Source organism: Perna viridis, chromosome 2, assembly GCF_037379345.1.
Source record: "Perna viridis isolate PV_CMFRI_1.1 ecotype Kerala chromosome 2, ASM3737934v1, whole genome shotgun sequence".
Taxonomy (NCBI): Eukaryota; Metazoa; Mollusca; class Bivalvia; order Mytilida; family Mytilidae; genus Perna; species Perna viridis.
This window is the reverse complement of record NC_142446.1, coordinates 34,717,810-34,730,317: the sequence shown is the minus strand read 5'-3', so window position 1 is coordinate 34,730,317 and position 12,508 is coordinate 34,717,810.

Genomic DNA, 12,508 nt, shown 5'->3' with positions numbered 1-12,508 from the left:
TAAGCATTTTGATTATCAGGATGGGAGGTACGGTGTTTGATCCCATCTGAGTCCTTCTAAAGACTGAATTCTTGTGCCAGATGTGTGCGCATATACATGTAGGAAGGGAAATCATGAGAACCAGGTTTCAAGCAAAAAAAAATAAACATAATGGTGGGATAAGGATAAAAAAACATAGGCACACACAACGAAGAACATGAAGACTGAGGCAGCAAGCATTTTATTTTTTGTAGAAAAAATGTACTAAGAATTGAAGATTGTAATCAATTTAGAGGAGAAAAATCGCCAGCAATGTGGAAAAAAAACTTTTAGCTTATAATAGCCGTTTATTGAAGAAAAAAATATTTTCAACTTGTTGCAAAAAATAATTTGCAAAAAAGGTTTGTCGCGGAAGGAAATCCGTAACTTCCAAGAATAAAATGGTTGCTGCATGCCTTTCAAAATTAAATTACCAGCTCGGACTACACTAAATACTGGGAGCACTGACCACATAACTGGTCGAGTAAGTGTCTTCTGCTTTCAAAAAAAACCTTTGGGGTCTACACTGAGATCATTCTTGTCATCTTCGAATATGTGAGTTTTTGATGAAGGTTGTACGGAAGTTATGTTATGGCACTCAGAATTTAATGATAGTAATAGTGATCGAGTCTTTCTGAAGATGTATACAATTATTTTTGTGTCGAAATCGTTCTAAATTAAGTACTTTCATAATTCTGTTTCAGGCATTCGATAATGGTAAATTTAATACTAAAATTTACGATAAAAAGGATGATTTTTCATTCCCTATTGCATGTCGACTATCTTTTTTTCAGATAGTGATGTTCCCGTGTCACGATCAAATGGTGTTTACATATCACAATTGGTTCGATTTCCTCTTATTTGTAACAATGTTTCGGATTTTAACCGATACAAGGAACTCCCTCTCAAATACACACGTATTTGTAAAGGATTAATACTTGCTGGTATCTTTCTCCCTTTGTTTAACGGGAATATATTACAAAAAGCGCGGAAAGCTCGATACTCACCCAATAAATTAATTTAATCGTTGAATAGGCTCATTCGTAAGGAATATAGTTATGATATTGTTGCCAAATCGTTAAGGATAGGATTTATGGTATTAACATTCAATTTGATTCTCACATAGGGTCTACATACGAATTAAAAACACTATATTTTAAAGCAGTTTTTAGCATGACATGGGGTGTGTCCTTATTGTATGACTTATGATGTACCGTGGTTCTCGACCTCACATGGGAAGAATTTGGATTGATCCGACATATGATGGGGACGTAACTTTTTGTAGGTTTAAACTGGTCTGGAGGGGGCATGTCAGCTAACTGCTAGTAGTCCTTAGTTTGTATATTTGTGTAATTTATATTCATTTTCTTAATTTCCACTCGAACAGGGCTCAGACCTTTATGAACTGATTTTTAGGTGCGTTTAATTGTGTAATATTTTTCCCACAGTGGCCAGATTTTAAAGGGGGAGGGTTGTGATCACGCCAAAGCACTTTAACCCCACCGCATTTTTTGCGCCTGTCCCAAGTCAGGAATTTCTGGCTTCTGTGTGTGTCGTTTCGTTTTCACCTTAAACGTTTATTTTTTATGTTACTTGAGTATAGAGTTTCACTTTACCTGTGCATAATGATGTTTCGGGGCCAGCTGCAGCTGCCCTGTGGTATGAGGATTTCATCGTTCATGGAAGACCAATGGGTGGCCTTGGGCTGACATTTTCATCCCAGTGGGATTTTTGTCTCTGACATATACACTACATATCCTCGTGATATACAGAATAAACGGCTTTCTTGGCTTTCAAAATTATTGGATCTGAATGCTGAAGTTCAAATTATCTGTTCACATATCATTTAATATGACATATAAAAGATAAGATATTCGAATAAAACATGGACTTAAGCTTCTAAATCACTGGTCCAAATATATATGTATTTGATATATAATATCCAACCTTTCAAATTTTGCGATATGGAGTTTAATTCCGTCTCCGCCATGAAGATATGTTTATTCAAATTATCAGTTTTCTTAATCTTTGTATAATTATAGGATTGGTACGACTAATACGGCGGGTATTTCTAGATCAACAAAGACAAAAACCCTATACGCACACTTGCGTCATATGCTTCAAGTTTTGGTGTAAATGTTTCCTTATAGTTACCACTGCTTTCTTTTGGGTTCTGCGTTTTTTAATTGTATTCTGTATTTTTTCTTCAAACATGCATAAATAAGAACAATGTCCATTTATTCACATGTCTTTATGAACTATGACTACGGTCATCTGTAACGAAACATAAATCATTGTAAAGACATTGTCAGATAACATTCACAGTCATTAGTTATTAAGTTAAAAATCCTCGAACACCCCAAAGTTTTTGAGCGGGCTTGTGATTAATGTTCATTTACGGGTTGCTAGAAAATTGATGTCATGCACATTAGAGAATACAAAATACGGAAATAAATCGTTTAAGAAACATGCTTAACTCTGTTCCATTTAGTTTTTCCAAAAGCACCGGAATATCAGTCCATATTGCAGTCAGAAAGCAAAGTTGGGGGACGTCTGATACGTCTCGATTTACGTTGCTCAACATTTGGCGTTCGGATATCTTTGTTTGGTTCGATTCAGAGGCATTGTTAATTAACGGAATGGCTACAATTTTTGGATAGCGAGTATTGTCATTCGTCCCGAATGACAATATCCGCTTGCCAAAAATCGTGGTATCGTTGCGGGCATCGCTGAAATCAAGATGACATCGTTCCGAAGGCTGAATACCAGATAGTTTAATATTTGGAGTCATATTTAATCTTGTTGTACGAAACAAGCAATGAGTCTGAACCTTATGGGGAGGTTTCCTGATTACGTGGAGGCCAACTGAAGGTCCGTCCATAGCTGGTTTGAATGCTACCTCGGTCGAGAGATCTGGGAGAGGTGCTGTCTTACTCCAAATTTCGTTATCCTGAATAGTTCGGGTTGCTTATAAGTTCTTAACAGGAATGTACTTCCTACGAAGCTTGCTATTTCGAAGTGTGACCTCCCTGAACTGTAGACCTTAATTACGTACTGATCAAATTGGCGATCCTCAATAATGACCCCGGTTTTGTCCCATTTGAAAGTATGATTTCCCATCTGATTCTGTATGCAAACACAATCACCAGTTAATAGTGGTGTTAGTCTCTTAGTGTGCTTAGATCACCGTTCTCCTTGTTTACTGTGGCGGTACTTCTTCTCTTGCGTCAAGTGTATCTTTCCACATATTTTGATGACTATACTTTCCCGTAGGAATCAGTATAAAGTCTCTGATTGGATACTTTAACATACATACAGCTGGCGAATATTTCATGTCCCTAACAGGCGTATTCCTGTATTGAAGCTTAGCACGTTGGAATGCATCTGTATCAAGGTCTCCATCTTTACCCAATTTGTTAGATATAAGACGTTTAACATTTTTCTCCAACCTTATCGCGACAGTTGCTGTGTGGAAAAGTAACACACGATAGGCGATGACTGATTCCCCAGCCTTTCAAGAATTTTCTATTTATATTTACTCTGAATTCGGACCCGCCATCAGAAGCTAGTTCGTCCGGGATTCCAAAAGTGACAAATGTACGTCACAGTGAAGATACAAGGCCTGCTGCGCCATTTGACTATCGTTCAATAGTAGGCCAGTTTGAATATCGGTCCACTATGAATAAGTAGCCTATCTCTTGGTAGTGGAAGTAATCGGCACAAATACCTTGAAATGGATAGTCAGGTGATTATTATAGGTGTTGGTGGAGCACTCGGATTAGAAGGTGATATCCGATTACAATGATTACATCCAGCTCCAATTGAAGTTACTAGTATTGCAGGCGTAATACCTGGCCAAAAGACAGAGGATTCTACTCTTGATATCATGGAGGTTATTCCCTGATGTGCAGAATGCAATGTTGTGAGAACTTCTTGTCGGAGATAGGATGTATAACAACGCGATCTTTGTATAATATAACGCCATCTATAGTATAGAGCTGCCCACGGTATTGGAAATATTCTCGTAGATACGCTGGTAGATCATGAAAATATTCTTGTATTCCGGAATATCTGAGGTTTAATAGTTCAATCATGATATCACCACTACTTGTGGCGGTACGAACTCTGTCTCAAATAACTGCCCTTACTTATTATGTGTCCAATGAGTGCACAGCTGATGTACAAATGCTATCGTCTATCTCATCTTCTCCATATCCAGATTTCGCTATCCGTACGCCTGACAAGATCGCTGTTGGAGGAATTAGAGGCATACAGGATGTTTCATAACAGATCATTGCAATATCGTCTTGAAGAGCTTTGTTTTTCAGAATATCCTGTTGGGTGACGAGGAACTCCATTCGCAGTAAGATATTTGACACCTGTCACATGAACCATAAGGAATCAGTGTAGGAGGGACTTTTCCTTTAAGTCCCTTAGACGTGAATCGAATTGTCCTCAAATATTTTCAAGAAAGGATTATTATCGACTGCGATGACAAAATCCTCACACCCAAGATTGAAATATCTTACCTTGTCAAGGGCGTCCACGATTTCAGCCGAGTGCGTAAATCCGCTTCCAACGAGTTAATCATCCAACCTGTTCGACAACAGAATAGTTGCTCTTCTGGGCAAGTGAAATGATTCAGAAATAAGCAGAATCCAATCCCTGAATTGGACCATACAGTTGCGAGACATTTTGGTTTCGACTTATCGAATATTAGTGCACCCTCCTCAAATGCATCAATAATGACGGCTTTTGACTCTTCGAAAAGCGCGCCAATATGATCATCCCTAAAGAATGGTGTCCCGGGTTTCAGTGATTGCCACATCGGCAGCATTTTGTCTGTCATACTGAATGCATATGATACTTGGTTTACTAGTCCAAATTAAACCATGATCTGACATCGGTAATACTTCTTTGAGTTGGGAAGTCGATAATTGAGGTGATTTCGAATCCTGCGATTTCTACTATTTCTTGTCCAAAAACGAACATATTAGGGTTCAGTGTAACGCCATATCAGCCGCATATGTCAAGCCATTGCACAGCCTGAAAGAAACTTTCCTCTAATGAAGTAGACCACAGCAGAACGTCGTCTACACATTTTGTTTTGTTCGGTATTTCGGCCACTATTTCGTCGTTTCGCCGTGCATAAATGTCACCAGAAGCGATGTTACCCTGCCGGCCCGATTTATAGCGATATCTACCCCAAGGTGTGATGAAAGTGGTTGGATGTCGGTCTGTCTCTTGAATAGATACACTGTAGTATCCATTTCAAGCGTCATAGACTCTTCCATTTTACTTGAGGAACTGATCTTGCTTGGTGAAATGGCGGAGATGTATATGTTGACTTTGTCTCGTAGCGTGAACGTTGAGAGGTTAAAAGTACAACGTGGTGTGTCAATTTTCTTTGCACATACAACCATCTAAATGACTGGTTCCCCGATAGGAACTGGCTCCAAAACACCGATACGGACGTCAAGCCTGGCTTTAACCTCTTCCTGTCAATAGTTGGGGAACTGATACTGGTATATAATGAGAACATTTTCGGCATTTGGATCGATCATCAATCGCATTAGAGGTCCATAAATTCAAGGTAATAGCTGGTGGTAACAAACATTTAATGTATTTGATTTTTAGTATTCAAGGAGAAACTCTCTCAATTTCGAGCGATTTGATTGAGACGCGATGTAAGGTAACTTTGTGTATGGCGAAGGTGGTAACTAACGTTTGGGACAGTCACAAACAGTTATGAGTCCACTAATACTTCCAATCACATTGATGTTACGTGTATTTGCTGGAGCTTTTATAAGCACAGCACGTTGTGGTTCGATGATTTCGCCAACAGTCGGGAAACTTTCAGAAATCGTGACGAGGACAACTCAAGCTTCTCTGCTCACAAAAAGTTTGTCTAAATTGTCAGTTATATAAGTCATTTGTATATTTATGTCATTTGTCTCGACAATCTTTCCTTGTTCCGATATCCGGAGGATGGTGGCACCGAGAATCGTAATACCCTTGTTATTTGCTGTGAGCATTTTTATTGTTACAGGAATCAGATCGAACTGTTTCATTCCAAGTCTGGGCATGGCTTTTATGCCAGAGAGACAACTTTGGCATCCCGAGTCTGCGATCGCAGACATTCAAATGGTGCTTGTCTAGGTGATTAGACAGAATTCAAAGACTTCATAGTCCCCCGACAATGATCTGATTGTGAAATCAATGTACAGTTAGGATATTGATGATTAATATATCAATGTATCTGTCAGATTGTTAAATGGAGCCAGTGTCCGTTTATTGTGTTGATGTGATTGTGATGAGGTGGATACGCAACACAGAATGTTAAACTCAGCCTTTTCATACCCATTGGTATTGTGACCGCCGGGCGTTCCTGTCTTGGGTTTTTCCTTGCTCCGGCAGACATTTTCATAGTTCTGTTCCCGATTGCAGTCTGTGCATCTATGTCCGTATGCAGAACACTCTGTCTTTCTACCACTAGCCGATTCACTTTTACTGTGTCTTTTTTCCATAATATGTGCAGATTGAATATCTGTCCTTTTCGGCTGATTGTATGACTTCCTTTATGAACTACTGGCTGCATAATCGTCATGCGAATCCTATAATCTAGACAGAAATCGTTTCCCTAACTCTTTGGCTTCGAAAATTGTGAAACTCCCACAAGCGTCATGTACTGAGTTTTATCACCAAGGTGTTCATGTTGTATGTCCGGTTCTGATATACCTCTAGCGAGGTCATCTTTTACTACAGTGGCAGTGTGATTCACATCAATGTTACATGTAGGACACTTGATAAATAATTTGCGCACACAGGCCTGTTTTCTAAGTCGTGAACAGAAACGTGTTTAGTCTTTACGAAGTTACTCATTCTAACAATTATACGGCCGGCGACTTTTGGACCATCGAGACTCGAAATATGCACATTCGCATGTTCATGCTGTGGAAATTACGGGTCGTTAGATTTTTTCAACTTTTGCAGCAGTGACTGGTCCGGGAGCATGTATAGTGAAGTGAGCGGTTATGAGTGCAGTGACGATTGCTGCATCGAGATCGCAAGTAACGTAATCACAATCGGTATTGGACACTGAACGACTGACATTTAGCTGATTGGTATCACTGTCTTGAATCTTTGGCCATAGTCATAAATAAGAACAAGGTCCATTTATTCACATGTCTTTATGAACAATGACCACGGTCATCTGTGACGAAACATAAATCATTGTAAGGACATTGTCAGATAACATTCACAGTCTTTAGTGATTAAGTAACAACCGTCCAATATAAACGAGTTTAAATCATAAATTGTATTAAGTATTATATTTTTGTTCCATTAAATACGAAGTATATGTACATTATATTCACTGATGACGGTTTATAGTTAAGGTTTCAGGATCATTAACTCATGTAGGCATATGCTCTTACCCCAAGTAACACATTGTATGGCCAGTGAATAAAGTTCATTGCATACTTCTGACCTTCTTTTAACCTCTTTTATGCACTTTTAGTGAATCGTCCAACTTAATATATTTTCATCCTGATCTGGATTACTGTACTAATTTGTAGATGTTTTATGTATCTGAATACGGAATTCACCAGAATTGTTCCTATGATGTGCGTTAAACAAGAGAACAAGAATATTATGAGAATTCGAATTAAAACTCCAGGCGCGTAGCTGCCGTTAGGCAAAAAAGCTTAATTTTGCCATTTTAAAAAGTTTTTTTTTTTAGATAAAATACATCCAGGAGAGGTATAAATGATGCTCTAAAACGCTATCTCCGCGGAGCTTGGGGGGGGGGCTTCGTCCCCTGGACCTGCTGGGGTCTTAAGCGGCCCCCAGAGCCCCTGCCGTGATTTTGCCTACACTTCAATTTGGCCTCAACTACGCGCCTGAACATCCTGATTGCTCCTGTCACAATACTCCATTTCGAGATAGTACTACCAGTCACGTTCATGTGAACTTAATGTCTGTAGAAAATAAAAATTTTCCAAATATACTTACTTGGGACATAAATGCCCGGAAACTGTAATGTATTAAAATAAGCCAATACTGTGAGAGATGGGCGGAGTTTGTTTTGCATGCTACACGTGCATTTATGTCTAAAAGTCTGTGTTATGTATCTTTAGATATAGATTAAAATTGATAGCCAAAACAATCTGTTTAGTTCCCAGGCCGTAAAATAACACCAATACGATATTACAGAAACAAAGCAGTAATCGGAATTTTAACTTCGAATATTGTAACGGATGCAATAGTGTACTATACTGCCATGCATCACAAATGTGTAGATAAAGTACCAAATAACATCGTCTATATCTGTAAAAGTCATTACATAAGTTTCCTTTGTACTTAATACATAATCTTTAGAAACAAGAACTGACATTTATTAGATTTAGATTTTCTAGGAAACTTATATGGAATCATATATTAAAATTTCATTTTAAGTATTAAAAAACTTGAGAGATTTGTTTCTCACTTTTAAGCCACTTCCCGACAGCAAAAACTAAAAATACCGAAAGTTTTCTATTAACGCTGGTACAAAAGACAGGAACAGCAGGTTTTAAGATACCTTTTAATGGGTGGCGAGAAATCTGACTTTGTGAAAAATATTTCTGAGTTTTACCAGAAATATACAAATGAATAAATCATTTCTAAGTGGGACTTTTGATAGACAACTCATTTTTCAATCTGGTGATATTTTTGAACAGAAAGGAGGCATCTTGATTGACACTTACCGGTATTGTGCACATCTAATTGCTGATCCCTTCCTATACTTCTTAGCGACAGACCTCATCTATACCATATTCCAAGAAAAAAAAATGCAAGTTGCCACAATCCTTTATTTTTTCCTTTTTCACTTATATATAGATGACTTTATTATCATAGATTAGGTGACTTTTTTCATCTTAAATATCCAAAGAAGTTTGGGATTAAGCATCGAAGTCTGTCTTTGATCTTGTTCTTCATTTCGAAATTAAACAAAGCTGAAGGTAGTGAACTCTTTAGATCAAATGAGTACACTCCCGTTTTTTATGAAATTTGTGGTATTCGTTTTTCAGTTGTGGCCGCCTTATAGAGATCAGGGAGAGAATTTTATTCTTTTTTAATGATGGCTTAAATCTTGAAGTACCAAAAGCTAATCTATTATTGACAATCTATCGAGCAGCGTATAAGTTTTAAGATAAAAACTCAATTTACAGCGAAATAGTTGGTAACTTTTGAAGCAGGACAATTAAGAGCTTATAGTCGAGTCTTACCATGTGTTGATGGCTAGACGTTGCCCTTTTGCTTTTTTATCTTCTTACTTTACTTCTTTGGTGGTTTTCCAATGAAATCAATAAAAACGATAACATTCATTTTAAGTATTAATTTTATTGCACGTAGAAAACAATTTAGATTTTTAAACCGATTCTCGAACTTTTTAAAATTCAGCATAAAAAATATACTTTTTTTATTTGAATATATTGGCAAATCTGAAGTCTTGTTCAATGATTATTATGTCTTTAGTGTTATTTTATTTCCATGTCTGTATAGTACAGAAGCACCAATCAAATCATTTTAGTACAGTAGCTCCAATATTTTGATTTCCAATGCAAAGGAAATGTGTAGCGTTTTCTCAATCATTCGTAATCAGCAATTGTTAACAAAGCGCATTTTGTCTCATTTTAGCTGTTCCATATCAAAACGATCTTTCATGATCCTCAAATGCATATCGGGCACTTCTTTTGTCATCATTTAGTCTGCAAAGTTCACAAATTTCCCATAAATATTCTCATTTTTGCAAATAAACACGGAATATTGATTTAACGGTTTTGACGGTTTTGCATTGTTGCAACGACGGTTGCAACGGTATCATTTTGATACCAAAATTAGGAACAATAGATAAATTTGAAACATTTTTAAAAAAAATGCCCGTATGCTTGATGTGCGTTTTGTCCAATAAAGACTTAGAAGCAATGCTCTCACAATAAATGAGATTTCATTATCATTTGATATTTTATTTTGTGGCTTATTTTTAAAACAAAAATGTTCTGCTATGGTTCATATGCCTTTTATAACGTAAATACTTCTGTTTCGATGGTTTCTGCTCTCTAATAAAGAAATTCACTAACATTAGAGCTCTCGCCCTGCGATTATTACAATGATCCCATATCCTGTAAAGTTTTATATGTATTGCAAAACACCAGTATCATTCTATACCTCATATCCTCATGTATTCCAATATTTTTTTTTTTTTCTTCTTAGAATTAAGTGTATAAATCGTCGCCAAATTAAAGCCTTATATTGAATGAGGCTGAAGGACGCAGTAAAATTTATGATTTCGCTGAGCTTTTTCCATGTCCTGTTCTAAGTACACCTTTTCGACAATATCACAATTTTATTCTCATCATGCATTGAAAAATGTTTTAAATATAGGTCGACTTTGTTTATTTTTATAGTGCCCCCTCTTGGATTTCATTTATATGTTAATAATTCAATCTAATTATCATATATCTTATTCTTGCATTATTATTGGTTGTTCACTTTTTACGACCCCTTGGATGACCGTTTTTACTAAAGATTAAATCAAAACTACATATCGTAAACAACATGGCTGACATCGCTTCGACAAAAGATAGAGTTGTTTAGAGGTTCAAAATGGTATTATCTGTTTTGTTCCAACCTTGGTTCCCTTGATTACTCTTCCATTCATTTTTGGCAATGTATATTCAAAAAAATAATTTTTAATGAATATAGTTATCAGAATCCAGTAAATACTTTGAATATCGAAATTGACAACCATGTTACGTTGTCGGTTGAATGCCACCATTTGCTATCTCTATTTCAGGTGTGAATTTCATTGAATGAGAGTCTACAAGAAAAAAATACTATTAATATATTAGTGCACCCGGTCCATACTCCCAGTTTTGAGTGGAGTCCGAGTTGCTCATTTACTTTTACTTCTTTGTATGTATTATTTACGTTACTTTATGTTCTTTGGTTCCCTTGATTACTCTTTGATAATTAAGGGTACGGTAAAAAATCCAAGTAAAGGGACATCTTTTTTATGTACATGAGGACGATGATTGCAGAACGTAAGAAAATATGTACACAGAATGTTAAATATAATTGATTATATTTGTTTTGATTGTTTGTTTGTTTGTTTGTTTGTTTGTTTTGTGTTCTTGTGAGAGCCTTGCTTGTAAGTCTTAATAGGCCAAAATGCACATCATATATAGGACAATTCTTGTCAAAAGGTTTCAAAATCATCTATTTGACCTAATTTTCGTATCAAAATGGTACCGTTGCAACCGTCGTTGCAAGAATGCAAAAATCTTCAAACCCAGCATTAAATAAAAAACAAAACAATGTGTTTTTACGAAGTTGAGAACATTTATCGGAAAATTGAGAACTCTGCAGACTAAGTGATAACAAAAGGATTGCCGGATATGCATTCAAGGGTCATGACGGACCGTTTCAATTGGGAAAAGCTATAAATGAGACAAAATTCGCTTTGTTTACATTTGCTTTTTTTTTTATTTTTGCGAAAACAGTACACTTTTAACTTTGAATACAAGCAACTGCTTTTAGCTTGACCATTGTAGCACCGAATGCTCATATTGCTATATATATATTATCAAAATTGTTATTCATATTAAAGCAATTTACTTAAGCTGCCCACTTATTTGCTCAGGAAATGACGTAAAATTAGCAAACACCGGCGTTAGAATAACCGCGAATCCAGCGTTGGAACCGTAAAACCAGCGCTAGGGGTTAGGCATGGTGGACAGTGTTTAAATATTAAACTAAAAATTGATTGCCATATTCTTCCAATTTTTATTTGAATAAACAATGTCGAAAATGAATGCAGATGATACCGTTTCACGCCTTGAATCGGCTCTTATTTTTCGACGCGATATTTGTTTACGATTACACTGTTGTAAAAACTGTCCTCATCGCTTAGGCCGTAAAAGATAAACAAACAATCATAATGAATGGAAAGACAAATGCTAATTAGATCGGAATTATCCTATTTTATTACTTCTTTTCCTTTATTGTGTGTTTAATAATTGAACTATTTATGGCACGAAATATTTAAAATGTAATTGTTTCCGTGAATTAAGTTGTTGTAATGTTGAACAAAAGCAATAAATACCGAATAGTGGAATGTTTCTGAACGAAGAGATTACACGTACTTAAAAAGATGCATATATTTTACCTAGACAAATTCTGTGAAATTGATGATAGAATAAATCTGGTACACTTTTGATAGAGAAGTTGAAGAGAATGATAGACCAAAGAGGAATATTTTTATAACCCTTGCCATTTGATCTATTTCAATCTTTTTAACTTTTATATATTACTGGGAACTTATCAAGAAAGTATTATTGTTGTTTGCTATTTTGTTTAAATATAATTAGTTAGTTTTCATCAGTTCTACATGATTGGTATTTTTGTTTACTCAATCAGTCAAATTTTTTGTTCATTAGAAGGATAC